The 19,915-nt window shown below is 37.5% G+C and overlaps 1 protein-coding gene across 1 annotated transcript in view; it reads right to left on the bottom strand.

Moving 5' to 3' along the window:
- Positions 1-19,233, bottom strand: part of ABAT (4-aminobutyrate aminotransferase) — a 1,409,217-nt gene extending 1,389,984 nt beyond the window's left edge. Inside the window, exon 1 of the mRNA XM_044089599.1 lies at positions 19,047-19,233. The gene's annotated coding sequence lies outside the window, so the exon portion shown is untranslated. The remainder of the gene's footprint in view (positions 1-19,046) is intronic.
- Between the last annotated feature and the right edge of the window lie 682 nt (positions 19,234-19,915).

Below are 19,915 nucleotides of genomic sequence, written 5' to 3'. Positions count from 1 at the left end.
CGTATAACATCTGTCAGGATATAACTGCTTTGTACGCATCTACCGTGCATCGTATAACATCTGTCAGGATATAACTGCTTTGTACGCATCTACCGTGCATCGTATAACATCTGTCAGGATATAACTGCTGTTAAATTTCCCCAGTCCTAGAGGCAAATGGATCGATTTAGATGTAATCAGCCTCATATCACTACCTTTGAGACAAGCACGGACTCGCTCATATGACATCAAAGTTCAGTTGCTGACCTTGTGATTAGTTTTAATATAAATGCAAAATGTATAATCTACAGCTAGTGTGGTTTGGCTTTATTGGCCTGAATGTCTCAAAAAAGACGCAAAACAAAAATTAGTGGACAGTCATGCATGGAATATCTGCATTTCCTTAACATATCAATTGCATATTTCCCATAGGCCTCCTCCATATGAGGTTTAAGGTACTGTGAAGAGTCTGGTTTATCAGGATCTTTCTGATCTTCTTGCCTGTATTGCTTTTTTTGTGTGACCTTCTAACTTGTTTTGTATTTTAGAACAGGCATATGTGGATGACAGAAGTGGATCTTTTCTGGACATTTTTCTGTTCTGCAGAGTAGCAGAATGAATCATAACCCTATCTAAAGACTGATAGTACCTGCAACTTGTCAGAAATATACAGTATTTACTTGTAATGAATTCTGAGTTTACTTAAATGTAACTGCAGATATTTGTAAATATGTACAGGTATACTCCAGTCAAGTTTTTTTTTTTTTTTTTTTTAAACTGGCAATGTGTTTAAGGCTGTAAACTAAAGGTTAGTTGTTCATACTCTATATGTTCTTGATGTATAGGAGTGAGGTATTTTTGCATTTATTTTCAGAAGGCTAACAGAAGTTAAACCATGAAAGATAAATGCATTTATGTACATCACGTACATACACAGTCCTTGGGGTCTGTGCTAAACTGTAAACTACATATAGGTTTATCAACAAAGCATGACTTTTTGCATTTGCTGTGCACATCATGCTCATGTAACTTTACAAATTTCAATGTTATATATAAACATAATGCTATTATTTTCGATGGGACTTTTTTGAGCTTACACCCTTCTAAAGGGGGTCTGCCACCACACCCCAGCTAACAACACACGCGATGTGAGGTAATATTTCAGACAATAGCTTTGTCTAGGTTCTCATCTTCAAGTTTTTGTGACCTTGTTGTTGGCATATTTACTTTTGCTGATTCCACTCTTTCAATGTTGGTTATCTTTTGCTCCCCCAGCAGAATTATGTCTGGCAATCTTACATTTTAATAAGTTATGCTGATGCCCTCCAACCCTGTGCACAGGCTAGCTTACAGTTATATGGAAGGAGTCAGTGGAAATAAGATGTACTTCTGCCCACAATAAGCTTAGTGGAAGGTAGAAATCACCCACAACAGTGAGAGAGAAGAAACTTTAGTCTTTGAAATCATTACTAGTGGTATAGTAACCATCCAGCAATTGCACATGGTAGAGAAGGAAGGAGCCTTTCATATTGAAATTGTCATAACTTAAGGAGCTAAGGATGGTTGTAGGACATAGGCAAGATAGTAGGAGCTCACAATGGGCTTGAAAGGAAGTATGTGGTGGTGAGAAGTCACAAAGATGGCAGGCTGACAAAGTATTTGGGAAAGGGAGGAGGGAACCTTACAACAGTTGGCACTATATTAGCATAGGGCTGAGACAGGTGAGGCTCCAGAAAGGGAATAGGGAACAAGTCACAAAACAGCATAGGGATTAGACAAAAGAGGAAGGATAAACAAGAGATGAGGACTCAGAGCTGGGTGGTGATTGCAAGGTGGAGGTTGTGGCTGGAGGTTAACATTAGAAAAGGGAAGTGTGAGGAACTGTATGTCTGAGGTCTAATGAAGTGGAGCAGCTGGGTTTAGAATAAAGGGGACAGAGGGGTAGTGCTGGGTAGTGCTGCAGAGTTTGAATGGAGTATGGGGAAAGACAGTATCTCTACTACTGGGACAACAGTCAGTGGAAGTTAGATAGCAAACACACAAGTGGGAGTATGAGGACAGAGGAACTAGCAATGTTGGATGATGACGGGGGGATGTTTTCAGAGTGTCCTATGTCCTAATCTGTTCAACACTAAGCCATGGAGTCATTCTGCTGAGGGAGGGGGAGTGTTTACACACTTGTTGGTAGCCAAGGACTCAATGATCCCAGCACCAGCACAATGGCAGCATTCCAATAAAGGATGGGAAGAAAAGCAAGGAAGGGAGATTTCTTGAATTAAACCAATAGTAGAAGCTGCAAATTTTAAATATATGAGGAGGGAGATGGGTAGCAGGAGATGGAAATCAAAACCATGGAAACAGGGAGACGCAACCTGGGTAAAGGAATAGTTTAGGAAGTTGGACAGAGCAGTGATGCAGCGGTAGCATTTTCATCTCACAGCAAGAGGTTCCCTGGTCCGATTCTCGGCTGGAGTGCCTTCTGTGTTGAGTCTGCATGTCCACCCTGCCCTTGTGTGGGTTTCCTCCGGGTGCTCCATTTTCCTCCCATGTTTCAAAGACATACGTCTCAAGCATTTTCACCTTTTAAGAGTTCTAATAAAGGACTCTTATTTTGCATTTAAACTTCACAGCTAGTTTAAAACCTCTAACTTAAGCTTTGCACAATTTCCACCAAATCAAGAAATACATACTGCAAGTTACTAAAAGAACAGTTAGTCCAATTTTTTTAGCATACCATGGCATGAAAAAATAAATAAATACACAAAACAAAAATCAACAATCTCAGTAACAGTCCACAATGAACCAGATAAACTTTCAACATGTAGTTCTATCAGAAATAGCACCTTTTACCCTAGCTTACTCACTTTACATACTTTAAAAAGCAGAAAATATAAATGAAGTTAAACAAATTCATACAGAAGTCACAACACTAGCAACAAGCTATAAATCACCTGCAATTAAAAACTTTGTAATATAAAGCCAGAAAGAGATCATAACTACAGGACATACTGTATAGTAACAAGCTATAAATCACCTGCAATGAAAAACTTTGTAATATAAAGCCAGAAAGAGATCATAACTACAGGACATACTGTATAGCAATACAGGGCCGGCCTCAAAGTGGCTACTTCAACACACTGCCCAGCAACAACATTCTCATGTTCTGTAGTTCATACCTGATCAGAAGAAAAAAAAAACATTCACAGAATTCATGTGTTTCATGTACACGGTCTTGAAAATGTATCCCTGTATCCCTACTACATTGAACTGAGGAATTCATTTTGAATTACATCTCAGATTAGTTTGCCAAGTACATCCCAAGATGGTACCAAGCACTTGAAAAGCCATTTAGTCTTATGCACATTTCTGTGCACTCCCACAACCCTCCCCATTTTATTTTACAGTTGCAACTAAAACTTTGAAAATGTTTTAGTGCATAAGTTTAGCAGTTGAAATATACAGTCTCCTTATTTACTCTGGTTACAAAAAGTCTACAATGAAATACTGTCCTTGTTAAGCAGTTTATGCCATGTAAAATTACATAATGCTACCTTGAACAAAATACTTAAAGCATCTTGTGAAAACTAAACACCTGAGTTCAGCCAGCCGGGTTCTCCCATGTAAATGGAGTTGTGTGTGCAACTAAGTAGCCCAGTGAGAAAACTGCATCACTCCTGTATGACTGCATTACCGATCAAGAAACTTGCCAGGCATATTCTGCTTTCTGCAATTAATGTACTGTGCAAACAACTGAAAATGTCATATCTGATTTGATAATAAAGTAAAATTGTGACTAATTAGCTTTGGTTCGCATTTCAATCTGTTCCTGGATGTTTCTACTATTTTTCTTTAACATAGGTCATGATGGCTCCTCTGTAACAGCTTAACGGTGGCACACACACATGCACACCTTTTACTTAGTTTTAGCACTGATGTCTCGCTTGCACTGGTCTCCCTCTTCAACTCCCTGTGCTGCAGTACCCCTTTCAAATCTGTATGGCAACACAAAACAAATCATGTACTGTCATTGGTTGTTCTTTGAGAATGACATGCTCCAGAAAGTCAGCCTACCATTGGTTCTATAACTAAGCCAATGTAACAGCAAACAATGGAGACATCAACAGCCAAAGCAGTAGACTGGAGCAGTCATCAGTTTGGAGGAATGTTTTTAAACATGCTGTCAAAGCACTTTCCAAAATCTACCTACTTCATTGTCAGTAAGTGGAATTACAACAAAAACAAAACAAAAGTGAAACTGCTTTGACTTATACAAATGAATATACTGAAAAACCTGTGACCTTCTCTTTTACTCAGTACTGAACTTCCTCAGACAACTCCTACTACAATTAACACACATTTAAAATGTGATAACATCAATCAATAGGTTTATTTTACAGTTTGTCTAGTAAGAGTCTGTAAAATACAGCAACATAAAATGAATAAATGCTGTAAAAATGCAAAACACTAACGGAAAACCAAAAGAACACAAATACTGTAGACAATGCAGCAAAGAAATCCAGACACCAACTTAACACTTTTGCCCACTTTTAATTCAACTGAACTTCATCAGAAACAAAATCACCCAACAAATCATTCAAAATTTAAAGACACATCCTAAATGTAAAATCACATTAATATACAACTATGAATGCTAATGGCAATATAACAATACCATAGAAAGAACTTTATATGCAAAAAATACTTATTTGCGAATGTTATAAGAAATGTTGAACAAATATATGCTATAAAAATAAAATGTCAAAGTCTTTGTGCTTGTAAAAAGCACTTACTGTTGACCATCTCATTGAGACCTGGGGGCTGGTCAGCCACTAACAAAATTTGCCAAAGACTTTCAATATTAAAATTCCCACTGAACAAGCTAGCATCTACTTGCTCCAAAACATAAAAAAGAAAACTTCTTAAAATAAACACAAATCACTGAATGTCTAGCTAAGGGGTTAGAAGGGTCTTTTTTCTTAATTGCCAGGGTATGTTCATAAACCCTCCTATGTAAAGCTCTAATGGTTTTTCCTACATAGAAATTCTTACAGAAATAAGAAAGAGCCACATAAACCACATTCGTTGTTTCACAAGTGTAATACCCCTTAGCTCAAAAAGTCCTACTGATGTGTTTGAATTCAATAGAGGATGAACCCATAATAAATCTGCATTGTTGACACTGTCCACAAGGGTAAGTGCCTGGGTTGTTAACCTTTGACCTCTTCGGTCACATTCAAAAACAGATTTAATATTTACTGTCTTTTTATAAGTGATCAATGGTTTGTTCCCCAAAATCTTTACTAAATCTGGATTACCTAAAATTACCTTCCAGTTGTCAAAAAGAATGGACCTGATCATGCACATTTTGTTAGAAACTGGAATAGGAAAAGCCAATCTGTAGTTCAATGTTTTGTTAATCGCAGCACTAGGAGTAGTTACCATACCTGCAGACCCAGACTCATTATTTAAACCTTCTCTACCCAAAATTGTTCATGGTATATTGTCTCTGAGCCCCATAACCTCAGAAATGATGTTATCCAACCAACCAGAGTTGTAACCCCTCTGTTGAAAAAAAACAAAAGAGTTTCTTGACCTCAGTAATAAAAACCATTTGGTCACTGATTAAATGACGTCTAAATTGTCCCTTGACAACTCCATGCTTCATGTGACTAGGCTATAAACTGTCCCTATGTAGGTATTGATTCACAAAAGTAGATTTCCTATAAATTTTACTAACAAATTCCCGATTTAGGGAATCTATTTTCAAATGAATGTCCAACAAATCTCTCTCATTAGCAAAGTGTCCAATGGTAAACTTGGTTTATTTTACAGTTTGTCTAATAAGAGTCTGTAAAATACAGCAATATAAAATGAATAAACATTTTTTAAACATCATTTTCTTTTACAATACATATAAAAAATTAAAACTTTAAAAAGCCAAAAGATATTGTTGTTGTGTCTTTCGGCTTTTAAATTATGAAAAAAAATAATGTTAAATGTCTGACTTTTTGTTTCGGTTTAAGTATCTGACTTTCTGTTTTGATTTACACTTAGATGTTCAATGAGTACTAGTTACATGCTGACAGCTAAATTTGGCTACCAATATATAAAGTCTCCTAGCATTAATTCCAGATGATCACATCTGTCATTTAAACCCAACTTTCACCAATATAAAGCACAGAAAAAAAAAATTACAATAAATACACCTAAAAGAAAGTCCATAAAATTCCTTATATTCATTTTCTTTCTCATGGCCTTCGCAAACTGTTGCACTTTGTCTTAATTCACATGAGATCTCTCATGTAAAAAGAACATGTTGAACAAGAAGTGACACTAATAACATTTGTTTACAATTAAAAATATTCCATTGCACCTGTATTTTACCTCTTTGGGTAACCAAATAATAATGACAGTTTACTATGAAAAACAAGCATACCACAGTAACTATGAGAATAGCTTCCATGAATCCATTCTTCCAACCAACCAACCAGCCAGTCTGTCAGACTTTTTCCGATACCCTACTTTGTCCTTTAAATGGTTGTGTAGATAATGGAGACTATTCCAGCTGTTAGTTCGATAGGGCACTGGCTTACTACATAATGCACAGTCCACTCACACACTACATCCACACCTTCAAGCAATACAAAGAATACAAATTCACTCGCTGCATACCTTTGACTGGTTGGAGCAAATTGGGCCACTAAAAAAAACAAAAAACACAAATGAACACAGGAAGGACTGGCAGACTCACCCCAGCTCAGAGCCACAATGCAAAGCACCTCATTGTTAGGTGACCCCTCATTCAATTTTCAGTAATTCTGTTAACACTTAATCCTACATCATACTTAACAATACAACTAACAAAAGACAAGCTATTGACTTCAAGACTACAGGATTGAGCCCATCTCCCCCAAAAAAATTCTTCCAGTTTTCTTGTACAATATTTATCACATTGTAAGTAATGTTCGTATAATAGACCATTGTGAAAAGCTTTCAAAAGCCTTAAACTAAACCAAGTTTCAGTGCTTGTAATGGATCCAGGAGTCTCAGTTCTCTATTTTGTACCATCAGCAATTACTCAGTTATTGATCAGTAACCCTTAGCAATCATTAAGTTCCTCCAAATCATGTTCCTTCTTACTAAGTACATCCTCTTACTAAGTACATCATAATCCATACATCCTTACCAGTGAATATTTAGTTGCTTGACTTTTTATATTTATTTATCTAACATTTGTTTACTGGGAAAGTCCGACTGGGACAGAGCCCATTTTCAGTGGAGGCCCAGGTAAAAATGCTCCAGACACACGTCTTTGGAATAATATTTATTATATTTATGCTGCTTAGAATGTCCATTCTTAAAATGAAAAAAATGTTTGCTGATACTCTAGTTAATAAACCATGATTCTCAACATCTTTAAAATTTTAAATATCCAAAATTGTACCATATTAACTGATGCAATAACAGTAAAGTAACTGGTAAGATTGTTGCTATAACCCTGGAAGTTACTGTAGTCCTCCAAATCGCCTTCCTCATATGAAAAAATGCAGAAACAATAATAAAATAAGATTTGGTGGAAGGATAACCTGGACTGCGCAACATGACTACATTCCCACTTGTCATAACAGAATTCACAAACTGGGGTCAAAGTAGCCCCCACAGCTACATCAGATGTTTGGTTAAAACATTTTATTAAATTTAAAATAAATGCTATCCAAATTGTCTCCAAAAAGGCATTAAAAATGTTTACATAATTTTCTGGAATTTAGCTGTGCCCTCCTAAGAGTGACTTAATAAATGTAATACCAAAGTCTTGCAGAATCGCAGGTTATAAGTATCTAACATCCAGTAAAGCAAATATAATTTCATCATTTGTAGCAACCCATTTTATCTTGGGCCAAATGCCAAAAGAATTGTTCTCACTGCAAGTCTGCTCCGATTCTGAAAGACTTGCTAAATGATTTCATTGTAAGGACTATCTATAACATGCTTATACCAGAGACCAGATTCAGTCACTTACGCTGAGAGCAAGTCTTTTGAAATAAGGCCCCTTGTCTAGAAAAGTTTTTTTCCAGTTTTGCAAAGGATGAAATGTTATGAACTACAGGGTTCAATTTCTCATCCACCAACACTGCTAAAGATTCAGCTCCTGACCTTGAAGCTAAAACAATTGAGCATGGCATATGAACACCACAAAATGCCTGTGAAGAGATGACACTTGTAGAGAACAAATTCTTTGGAGCTACACTGATGGCTTTGTAACCTCCTTTTTCCCCATTTTTCTACATGAGGTCAGGGTGTCATGTTAATTGTCACCATCTCTCTCAATTCAGTGCCACACTCCTGCCATCTTCAACACTCATGCCTGACTGCCGCAGATCTTCTCTAACACAATCCATCCAACTCTATGCTGGATGCCCTTGTTTCTTCTCACATTCTTGCTGTCTGCCCCAAATCTTCTTCACCAGATTGTCTTCTGTTTTTCTGCACATGTGCCCAAACCACCATAATCTGTTCTCTTTGATTTTTTCTGCAATTGAAGCAACTTTGTCTTCTGCTCTTATGTCCCCAATTCTTTGTTTGTCCCACAGTGTGCATCCTACCACCCTTCTCAGGCACTTCATTTCAATCATGTTTAGCTTTCTTTATTTGCACTGCCTTTACTGCCCAGGTTTCTGTTCCATGCAGGAGTACTGGTCATACCACTGTTTTGTACACCTTATTTTTCAGCTTCTTTGGCATTCTTCTGTCATACACTACACCCGACACTCCATGCCAGTTCTCGTCCTTACTTCTTCTAAGGTGGGCTCCTCTTCTTCTCTCATTGCAGGTCTTGACTGGGGTAGTACAGCTTCTGTGGGGTTTTCTTCATTAAGAAGCTGCTGAAAGTACTCCTATCTGACCTTTGATGTCCTGCGGGCTGGTGAGAATTTTGTTGCTGGCATCCCTTATGAAGGGTGGCAGACCATTTTCTTTATTGTTCTGTCTTTGCCTTGCAACCTGATATAGTTTCTTCGTGCCACCTACGGAGTCACTTTCCAGATGTTGGTAGAGTGCTCCAATGCCCTGTTATTTGCTATTGCAACTCCTTTCTTAGCTTCTTTGTTAGGCAACCACTATTCCTGCCTAGTCTGGTCCATCTTTTTTATCTCCCACTTTTTCCTGCACTCTTTCTCTTTTGGATGACCTCCTGGACTTGTGCACTCCACCACCAGCTTTCCTTGCTTTCCTTATGTACCATATTTCCATACCTGGCTCAGCAACATTCTGTTCTGTAGTCTGCAGTCTTAACACATGTTTTGAGGAGCTGCCATTTTCTTTAACTCCATCTATTTCCTCCTCTTTATGGGGTGCTAGAGCCCTGAATAATTCCTTGAACTGTTGTACGCTCTCTTTAGTCAACTTTCAGGTCTTCAGCCTAGTTTCTGTTGACCTAACAGCCTTTTCTGATCATTGCTTCTAGCTGATTATGGCAACCAGTGGTTTATGCTATGGACCAACGGTTTCACTGGGGATGATTTTCCAGTCACTGATTCTACCCCTGTGCTCTAGTCTGGAAGTCTAGAAGTTCACAGGAGTTGCATGTTGGCCATTCTGGAATGTGATCTTACGACTGTCTTTCTTTCTGAACCATGTGTTGGCTGCTATAAAGCCATTTACCAGGCAGAAATCCAGAAGTCTAGAATGGCCTCTCCTTCTTTATTCCTGTTGCCCCATCTATGTGGACCCAGTCAGTTCTCATATCATATTCTGTCTGTCCTAATATCCGTGTTCAAGTCACCCATCATCAACACCAATTCATGTAGTCCTGCTTTATCTTGCAGGTCCTGCAACTACTGTATGAATGCACTCTTTTCCTCACTATCACAACCCTGCTGTGGAGCATAGGACAGTATTCATAATCTCAGCCTATCATTACACTGGAATCTGATTGTCATGAGTCTGTCACCAATTATAATGATATCCCTCACTACCTTTTGAAGCTTCTCTCACCACAATTCCCAGGTATCTCAGGCTGGGCAACTGGACACTGGTGGCCAGCAGCTTATTGACCAAGGGCTGCTGGACTTTATGGCAGGCACTCACTAACCAATAAGGGCACATACACCCCTCCCACCATTAGCATGGGTCCCTGGTGTAGGTCGGAGTAGGCCAGGTCCTCAACCCACTTATCACTGGCAAATTCCCATGCCCATTCAGCAACATTAGTCAACATGAACAAATCACCTACAGCCATATTTTACACAGTAGAGTGGCTAGCTCTGCCATGGTGCACAGTCTGTGATACATGTTCTCCTATCTTAAGGATACTGTACATCACAGCCCAAAGTGGTCGGTCCATACTTCTTTTCCCTCAACAGAGTACCATGTACAGTCTGTGCTGTTGCTCACAGCTCCAATCACTGGTGAATTTGAGATGGACATACTCAGCATGTTTTTCAGAGAGTGGGAAGAACCCCACAGAGATACAGGGAGATCATGCAAACTTCAAACAGACTGAACCTTGTGGATTGGAGGCGAAGACCTTAACCATTATGCCAACTGGTCAAACTCATAGTTACCAAGCATACTAATAAATAATAAGGGAGCTTCAATAATAACTAAATTATTATGTTGCTTACATACTTCAATGTTCTAGAAAAAGAGTGCTCTGTATTTATCTTCTGTCTGGGTTACCCAGCCAACTGCATCAAAACCAACTTCACTGACACAGCAGAACATCGACAACAGGAGAGATGACTTTTCCAACATGGTAAGTAACTGTTTGGCCATCAAACCGAACTTTGCCCCTTACCCCCATGGCAGTACATTCTTGGAGTTGTAATATTTAGTAAGGGGGGGGGTGTGGGGGGTTTGTTTTACTGGTAGTTGTTGAATTTGGGATGGCCAAATGGTTACTTACCTTGTGGGAAATGTCGGCTCTCCCTTTGTCGATGTTCTGCCGTGTCGGTAAAGTTGGTTTGATGGAGTGGGCTGTTGATTAACTGAAGGTAACTCTGTCCATAGCCATATTAAAACCTTACAAGATATCCCTTTCTAAATCAGACGGGTTTTGCAAGTTTGAACAAAACATTCTCATTTCTTTAGAAACTGCTTTAAACATGTAAAGCTAGGTGCAGATGAGGTGTAAACACACTTTTTTTCTTCTCAGAAACCAGCCCACTCAATATGACTTCTGCAGCCAAAAGTTGTAAATGTAACCATCTCGGGTACAAATTTTTGACATGCGCATCCCTCACTCTCCTGCTCAGAGTGAACATAAGACTTTTGTTCCAAACCATGCAGTGTTCCTGACAAAGGAACAGAAGATTAATCACCTCAAAATGTACATATTTTGTCCACAGTAATTGAAATATACATACTCATTTATCACTGTGGATTCCCTGGGTCTTTCCATTTGTTCTGAAATTAACCATTATTGGAACACCCTCCTGAGCAGTTGCAGAGCTCACATATTCTGATCTGGATACTAAAAACTTAGCATCTATATGCAGTCAGATATATAAATTCAAAAATAATCATTCTACCTGGCCTTCTGCTGTAATCTCAGGTGACCCACATTCAGTTAGCAGTTTGAGCACTAGAATAGTCAAGAAGGTGGGTAGGAGTGAGTGGCCGATGTTGACTCACCCATTTTGGCAGAATGGAGGTGGCTAGCCCTACTGTACTGCTGACAGCTACTGGTTAAGTGGTGGAATGCTACCAAGCTGCTAGGACAGGCATGGGAAGCAAGTGTTGCACAAGTGAGTAGGTGACCCAAGAGCAGGTAAAGGTATACCACTAGCATGGCTCCCTAGCATAATGATATTTACATTGAGCTTCACAACTACTGCAGTCTGGTCAGACTGGAGATCCTGCTCATAACATATGACAGCTTGCCAGTACCACGTTTCACCTGTTACAGTGGAAAGTAATGGGCTGCTAGCTCTTACTTCAGTTAAGCAATAAATGAGCCATACGGCTCTTACTTTGGTTGAGGATTAAATGAGTTCGTTCTTACTCCAAGAGGAAATAAATAATGGGTCAAGCAGTTGCCATGGGCATCTGAAGAGGTGCTTAGAGGGGCAGAAAAAAAAATGCTCCTCTTTATGAACTGGATTGATTGGACATCTTTCACAGCTCTGTATGACCATTGTTGTTGTAATGGCCAGCTAAACTAGGCAGGCAGCTTAGAAGGCTGCTTCCTGGATATCCTGGATATAAACAAATCTCCTTTTGATACTTTATTGCACATTTCAGTTTTTCTTTCCCTTTTGATCATTTGTCAACATCTTCAGAAATATGTAGGCTACCCCGATTCATAATCGGTTTGATCTGTTTAACTGTTTTTTTTTTACTTTTCCTCTTAACCTGGTTTCATGAGCTTACATATCTAAAAGCTTTACTGAAATGTCCTTTCAAGTCTCACAAAAGAATGGTTTAAACGCTTAATGTTTTTTCCTATTTTTGCACATGGGGTCAGGGTCACACATCAACAGTGACTATTACCTATAACCAATGTATACACCACCCTGGGTGGTTAATCCTGTTGCAGTTTTTTTCTTCCATACCATACATACTCACTCTTAAGGTCAATTTACACTATCCTGGACACCTACTGCATGCCTTTGGAATTTGAATTTGGGAAGAAATTGAAGAGTTGAAGCACCCAGGAATAAACACATATGAACACAGGCAGGACATTCAGACTCCATGCAGAAGGCATCCCAGTTGAGAATCAAACAGAAGAGCCTCTTGCTGTGAGAAGATGCTACATCACTGTGCTGCTCCAAGAGAATTTCATTAAGTTTAATAAAAAAAAAAAAAAAAAAAAAAAAATCAGTAATTAATTTCCCAGTCTTACAAAAAAGTAGGTCAGTTTACTCTCTAGCCTCTAACCAATTAAATTATCTTGGGAAATTTGGAAATTACTAGGTCACACTGGACCCTTCAAAAAACAACATATCCAAGATTCAGTTTTTATATTTGAGTGCTTTAGAAACATCAGTTGGGGGAATGGATCAATTTGGTGGACTTAATGACATCATCTCAAAATGGTTCTGCAGGGTTAGAAAGAAATTCATTACTATGCACTCCACCATTACTAAAGAATTCTGCTCCAAGTAGCATTTACGTACAGATCAGAATAGAGTGGAGTGTCAGGAGTAATAGAACGTGCATGTCAATGTTATCAGTGTTTGGTGTTTGTTAGCAAGCCTAGCATTCCAAATTACTAATGCCTTATAAGCAACAGAAGACGCAACAACTCTTGAACTGAAACAAATGCAAAATAAAGTGAAATCTCCACATGGACACTTTGACTTGTATGCCAAGTTAATTTGTTAACAAAATACAAACAGGTTTTCCATACTTTTTTCATTCTCTATCCAGAAAAATACTTATCTGATAATTACATATCTCTTACTGAAGCTCGGTCAACTTCAACTTAGCCATCAAACTTTAGTGTTCTTTCAAATCACAAACTTAATATTAAAAGGAAAAAAGCATTGAAAGTATTATAATTGTAGATTTTTAAATCAGTCATTCATACACCATAATCACCTTAATCTGTTATGCATTATTCAACTTGATTTGGAGAGCTAAAGTATAATTCATTCAGTTTACTAGAAAGATCCTCAATTATTATGAAGGATTTCTTTTAAATTTTAACAGAAATGTTCCATAAACTCACGGCATAATATTTGTCTACATCCGTACAATTATATTGAATTATTTTCGCTGTGTAATTCACTTTGCTGTGGAACAACTAAACTCTGCTGCAATAAAGCCTTATGAAGATTAAAGATTTTTGGAGATAAATGTCATCCACATGCACAGTTTTGTAAAACTAATAACAGCAGTTAATTCTGACCTCAAATTACATTAGATAAACATGACCAAGACTGACTGTGCATAAAGTGTATGCTATTTTAGAAACATTCAACCAAAATATTTGAATCGCTTATCCTTTCTAATTATTTTAAAAAATTATTTTTTTCACCAGCTTAGTAAACAATCTAATCAAAAAGACACTACAATGGCTTCATATTCAGAAAAAGCATGGGATCCTTTACAATTTAATTAGTCTAAACATTACATTTCCAGTAGGTTACACAAATTTTAAATGCTAAAAATTCTAAGAAACAACTGTTTAATAACTACAGATTTTGAGTTCAGAAGAATACTTAATACTACTAAGCAAATTATTAAAATTTAACTTAAAAACTAACTAGACCCTACAAATAAATTAAAAGACTTAGTAACAGCAAATTAATTTCTCTTTATTTTTGCTTGACAATAACTTACTGAAAACTCAGTAATGCTTGAAATATTCATCATTACTCCATGAAAAATATGCAATATACAGAATTTAATAACAAAAAAAAGAATTATTCTTTTATCCAGTTAATGGAAAGGTTTTTAAATCAGAACATATTAAAGTCATATGGAATTAACTCATTTCAGAACGTTCCATTTGCAAAACCATTGTATATTTAATTGAAAAAATATCTTAAACCAATGAAAAGAGGCCATTTGAATAATGTTCCATTCTCATGCCCAACTGTAAAGTATATCAGCATTATTTAAAACAAGTTTAGCTGAACAGATATTTATAAACCTCTCAGCTTTTTAAAGAATGAGTATGATCAGATCAAATTGATCTGATATGTTGACATTTAGAATACAAACAGAAAGTTTAATTGGTATGTCAAAAATGTTCTTAAGCACCGGGGAAATTAATAATATACATATAGATGGATCTACTTCATAAGATCGTTTCAAAACATAGACTGGCTAAACATCGCACCAAAAACGCTGATGTTCTGAAATACTGAAAAATCCCCAAAACAAAAACTGAAAATTCCCCAAAACAGCAGCAAACACAATGTTTTTGCAGAGGCAAGCCCCCCTGCAACCCCCAACCTTCTCTGCTAATTATATATACCAACTCTGAGACTGCACTACAGTGGGAAAAAGGGCAAATCCCCTCATTCCGCACGGTAACACTACCTTAGTAAAAATAGTCTTCCTGTACTACTCTGCAGTCAACATTTCAGAATGTCAACACTTTTGTCTTAATGTTTAGCCAGTCAACATTCTGAACCATTGAATAACTGAATGGGAACTATACAGATAGACGGATCGATACAAATTATAAAAAATATACATATCTACATGCATACCATTCTATCATCAAACATCAAATGCTCCAAAGAGTGAATACAGCAATAGTGACATTTTTAGAGCCATTCTAAAAGGACTGAAAAAAAAAACAAAAAAAACAGAGCACAATTTTTTGCAGGTTGCAAGCCCTCAATTGCAATACGTATTGCAATTAACAGACTCCTTATCAAAATATGAATTAAAAAATTACAGTGGAGATCAATTTTGAAAATAAGTATATACTGTATACTTTTTTCAGGAAGACTGGACTCACGGGATTTTCATCCCACACCACCAAGTTCTACATATACTAAAGTCTGGGTTCACAACATTTGGGATAAGGAGAAAAAAATATCTAAAAGACTGGCTTCTGCAGTTATGGTCAGATGAAATTTTTGACCTCAAAATCAGATGGAGAACTGCCATAATACGATTCTTAAAATCAATAAAATTTGAAACCTAACATAATAAAAATTAAGCTTCTAGTTAAAGAATGGATGATTGATCCCAGAGTCACTTGAAGAAAGCTAAATAAGTTCTGCGAGTTCACCATTTGTTCTGACTTTGACTTAGTATGAAAAATTCTTGAAGAGAATAATATCTAGGATACTCAATGTTAATCATTTATATGCTATACATTATAAAGCAGTTATACTTTCTAATTTGCAATAAATGTATGACTCTTCTATCTTTTGAAGACTCACCAAACTGTTAAAGTGCTTACATATTGTCTGGACAGTATATGAGAACATGCTTATTTTCTTACGTTTAATTTTGTAATTAATATGTTACAGATCATTAAATTATTATTTTTAAGAATGTTGGAGCCTTCATTACGTAAATGTATTTTATTCATAATAATCAATGCAAACAATGCTGGTAGCATGGCAGCTAATAAAATTAATTTCATACAAAGATATAAAAAAAACGACAAATATATGGAATAGTACTATGTCTATGTTTGTGTGTTTTATATAGATAAAGATACATATATATGCATATTCCTTTTCCTTCAAAAAGGAAACTCATAAAAAAGGCAGATCTTCTTGTGGTTCAAAAACCTTAGGTGTTACCCATCAGGAATTGTGTCATAGTGTACATGTCAATCTAATGGGAATTCAAGGGAATGCTTTTTAAATAATCATTAGGCCTTACTGTGACATAATTCATATTGGGTCACACAAACACTGGACTTCTTCAATGCAACGTCAACTTGAGATATCATCAAGGCAATGCTGCTTTCAGTTTATACTATAAAGGCAATTCTGCTACAAAACTTCAGTGAATCTGCTTTCTTTCTAAATCTTTACTCCAACAGGATTCTGTATTTAACAGCAGCATTGTCACTTATACAAGTTTCAGGTGTAACGAAAAAGAAAGCCAAATAAGTATTAGATCCATGTAATGCCCTCCTTTAAATTGGTTTCTGTATTACTGCAATCCACAGAAGCTTCTTTCATTTCGGAATAAGATTGGCTGTGGGCGCAATCATTCTGACAGGCCATACTCTTGCACTCAACATCATACTTTGCAATCTCTCTTTCACTTCGAAAATGCATTTCTTAGCACCTTGTCCCTATTGTACAGAAAAAAGGGGGAATTGTTCAAGTCTCCCATTGATGAGTCAGATGTAAAATAACTACCAGAAGATGGACTGAGAGATCAGAGATTAAAGTTCATAGCTTTATTAGGATGCCATGTTACTAAAACACTTCTAATCCTACTTGTTTTAGTTACATGACACTTAGAGATGACCCAATTCTTAAGAAAATTAGTTTTTCATATAAATGAGGAATAATAATCGCTACCAAAGATGCTCACTTTCTGAGGTTTGATAAGATCTTGCAATGCACAACAAAACCTTATGCAGATGGCATATGCTCAGTAACAAACATGGATGACAATGAAACTTTGGGCATGGACATTTCTACCATGGTATTTAAGTTAGATACTTCCAGAGTGAAATTATCCCGACATATGCACATTTTTTTTACTGATGTGCAGGTTTCAAAACTTACATGATGAATCAGAACACATCACATTTCTGCTGAATCATACAATATTAGCTTTGTAGGGGGAGGGGCTGCATTACCACTGCCAGCTTTTACTGTTTATAGCCATACAGAACCTTTCAGCCGGCCTGTTTAGAGAACTACTTACTGACTTTAGCAAATCTGCTTATTTTGCTATGACAATGCTTTAATTCCTCAAATAAAATGTGTCTATTGTCCTCCTGCCTTTATGGTCCTTTTTCTATACTTGAAAACGCATACACCTGAGTAATATGATCTGGAAATGATGTATACTTGTGCAAATGTGATTCCTACACACTTTAACCAATCTAAGAAAACTTATATGGCCTGCATATCTTATATGGCCTCTGTCCAGAATGTTGAACTTCAGGCGGTACAAAACAAACAAACAAAAAAATACAGTTCATAATTACCACTTTAAGCAAAACGGGTGACACAGACAAAATGTTTAAACAAACCACGTTATGTATCAGTTTACTATGGAATTGAATACTGCATGGATGTATAAGGAAGTTAGGACATTCTATGAAAACAGCAGCTGGACCAGAATGCATCAGATACATCCCTGCACAGAAAACATTTTTTCATTACTAAAATTAAGGAAACACCTGAAGTTTTGGCTTTGTCCAGAATTCTTGCCCTAAGAGGTTGACAGGTATGACACTATTTACATTGTCACCATATTGCATTTTTATGGGAAAACAATGCTTCTGTAAAATATGGCATTATGTGGGAATGATAGTCCTCAGTGTATTGTCTCACAAATCACAAACAACATTGTGAAGCCAGTTCAAGGACATCCTTGAAAATCAAGTATACTTGAGAGAAATGTCTGTTACTATGGACTAAGTAGCAAAAAACACAGTGAAGCAGTAGCAAGGTTAATGAGGTCAGAAGTACATGCCATTTGAGTACAAAAAAGCAGTCCTCCTGACTTGCACTTGTGAAGCCAAAATCATGTTTTTAGTTTATAGATATATACACATGCACACAAATATGACACATAATCTCTGCCTTGTTACAAAAGAAAAATGCAAGTATAAATTCAGTTGATGCACCATTCTTCTGTAATATATCTGCACAAAATACTGCTTTGCTGGTGGGGGGGGGTGCTTTCAGATACAAAAATACCCGCTAAAACACTCACACACACAGCTAACACCGCTTTTCAACGACCCCCCACACACACACACACACACACACACACACACACACACACACACATCCTGCTGTCAGTCTTGCTGCAGGTTCTGCATCTGTACCACGGAACTAAACAGATTTCCACAAGAAGAAACTGCAGACGTATGAATTACACGGATTAAAAAAGGGAAAAAAGATTAAAAAAAATGTAACAGCGCGACGTAATATAGGGACAGACGTTTTACCAGGGGTAAAGAGAACTAGGGACACAGGCATAGCTGCACACGCAATGTCACAGTGATGGGCTGACACAGCATGACATGTTGGTGATGCTGAGGGAGGGAAGAAGGCAGGCAACAAGTAAGCTAATACAGCAGAACGGGTTCCCGCTAGATCTGTGCCCCCCACTCTACTGCAACATCTACCAAGCTGCCAGTTCCCTTTTGAAAGATCAAAAAGGGGGCATGAAGGAGTCAACTTAATTGAATGACCGTTATCTATTAGTCTGTCGGAAACAATACACTACAAACTAAAATTTTATTTCTTTGGAGTCTGCCTGTCGTCCCCCATCTGTTACATCACCCCATACCCAATGATCTCTGCTGCCAACTAAGGCGCCCCAGCAGACTGCTGATGTCAACATTTCTTGTGTTGCATAACATGGGTCTAGAACCGCAAATGCTGCCCCTGCCTCGTTTGCTCTCTCGCCCGCCGCACACCTCCCCTGTACCAACTGCCTTTGCCACTCACCTGGCTGATCCCGAGAGTCCTGCAAGTTGTATTGTGTACACTACCAAACGGAAACACTAGCAAACAAAACAAACCCAAAACGATTTAGTTCACGAGTTTGCTCACAGCGCGTAACACTCCCGCATTCGTTTCAAGTTCCCGCAGTGAGATTCTCCAAGCTTGAGTCTGTTGGTCTTTTTTAGCACGCAAGCTGGAACAGACTGTCAAAAAATTCACTAATGACCGCCCCTCAGGACTGCGTTTGGCCAATCCAAGCCCAAAGCGGCAATGAGTGACACATCACCGCCTTTTAAAGACATAGATGTTTGTTTACCGTTGTTTCAGACAAAAAGTTTGTTTCGAGGAGTGTTTGTTGATACACTGTTTCCACATAGCTAAATACAAACGGACCCCCTAAAAACCTACGTGGTATCTTCTGCAACGGGCCGCAAAACAGAAAAGTTAGTTACGTGGTTCCAATTTTCGTTTTCACTGCAGTGCTGTTCTTTACAGCATATAATTCGCAAATTTCCCTTGTGAACCAATACAGGGACCCCCAAACTCTGGTGTTTACTAAAACAGAATAGTCTATTAAAATCGGGGTAAGCGTTTACCTGCAGTCTGCGCTGTTAAGTCTTATTACCGAATCCAGCCAATAACGTTTTGCATAAGAAGTAGAGACATTAGGGAACAGTCAGAAATATGAGAAGTACTTAAGTTAAAAGTTAAGTCTATACAGTAGTCCTTGCATGTTTGAGACACGTGCAACAACGTCTTGTTACTTTATATACTTTTATAGATTTGTTAACAGGGTAAGTGAGCTGGTTGAAATGGATCATGTCCAAAAATATCGCATGCGACAATGCCAAGTGCAAGAGTAAATGCAGCAA

This window comes from Protopterus annectens, chromosome 12.part0 (genome assembly GCF_019279795.1).
Source record: "Protopterus annectens isolate FY-2018-M chromosome 12.part0, PAN1.0, whole genome shotgun sequence".
NCBI lineage: Eukaryota > Metazoa > Chordata > Ceratodontiformes > Protopteridae > Protopterus > Protopterus annectens.
Note: the sequence above shows the minus strand (reverse complement) of the source record. Positions and strands in the feature narration are given on the sequence as shown.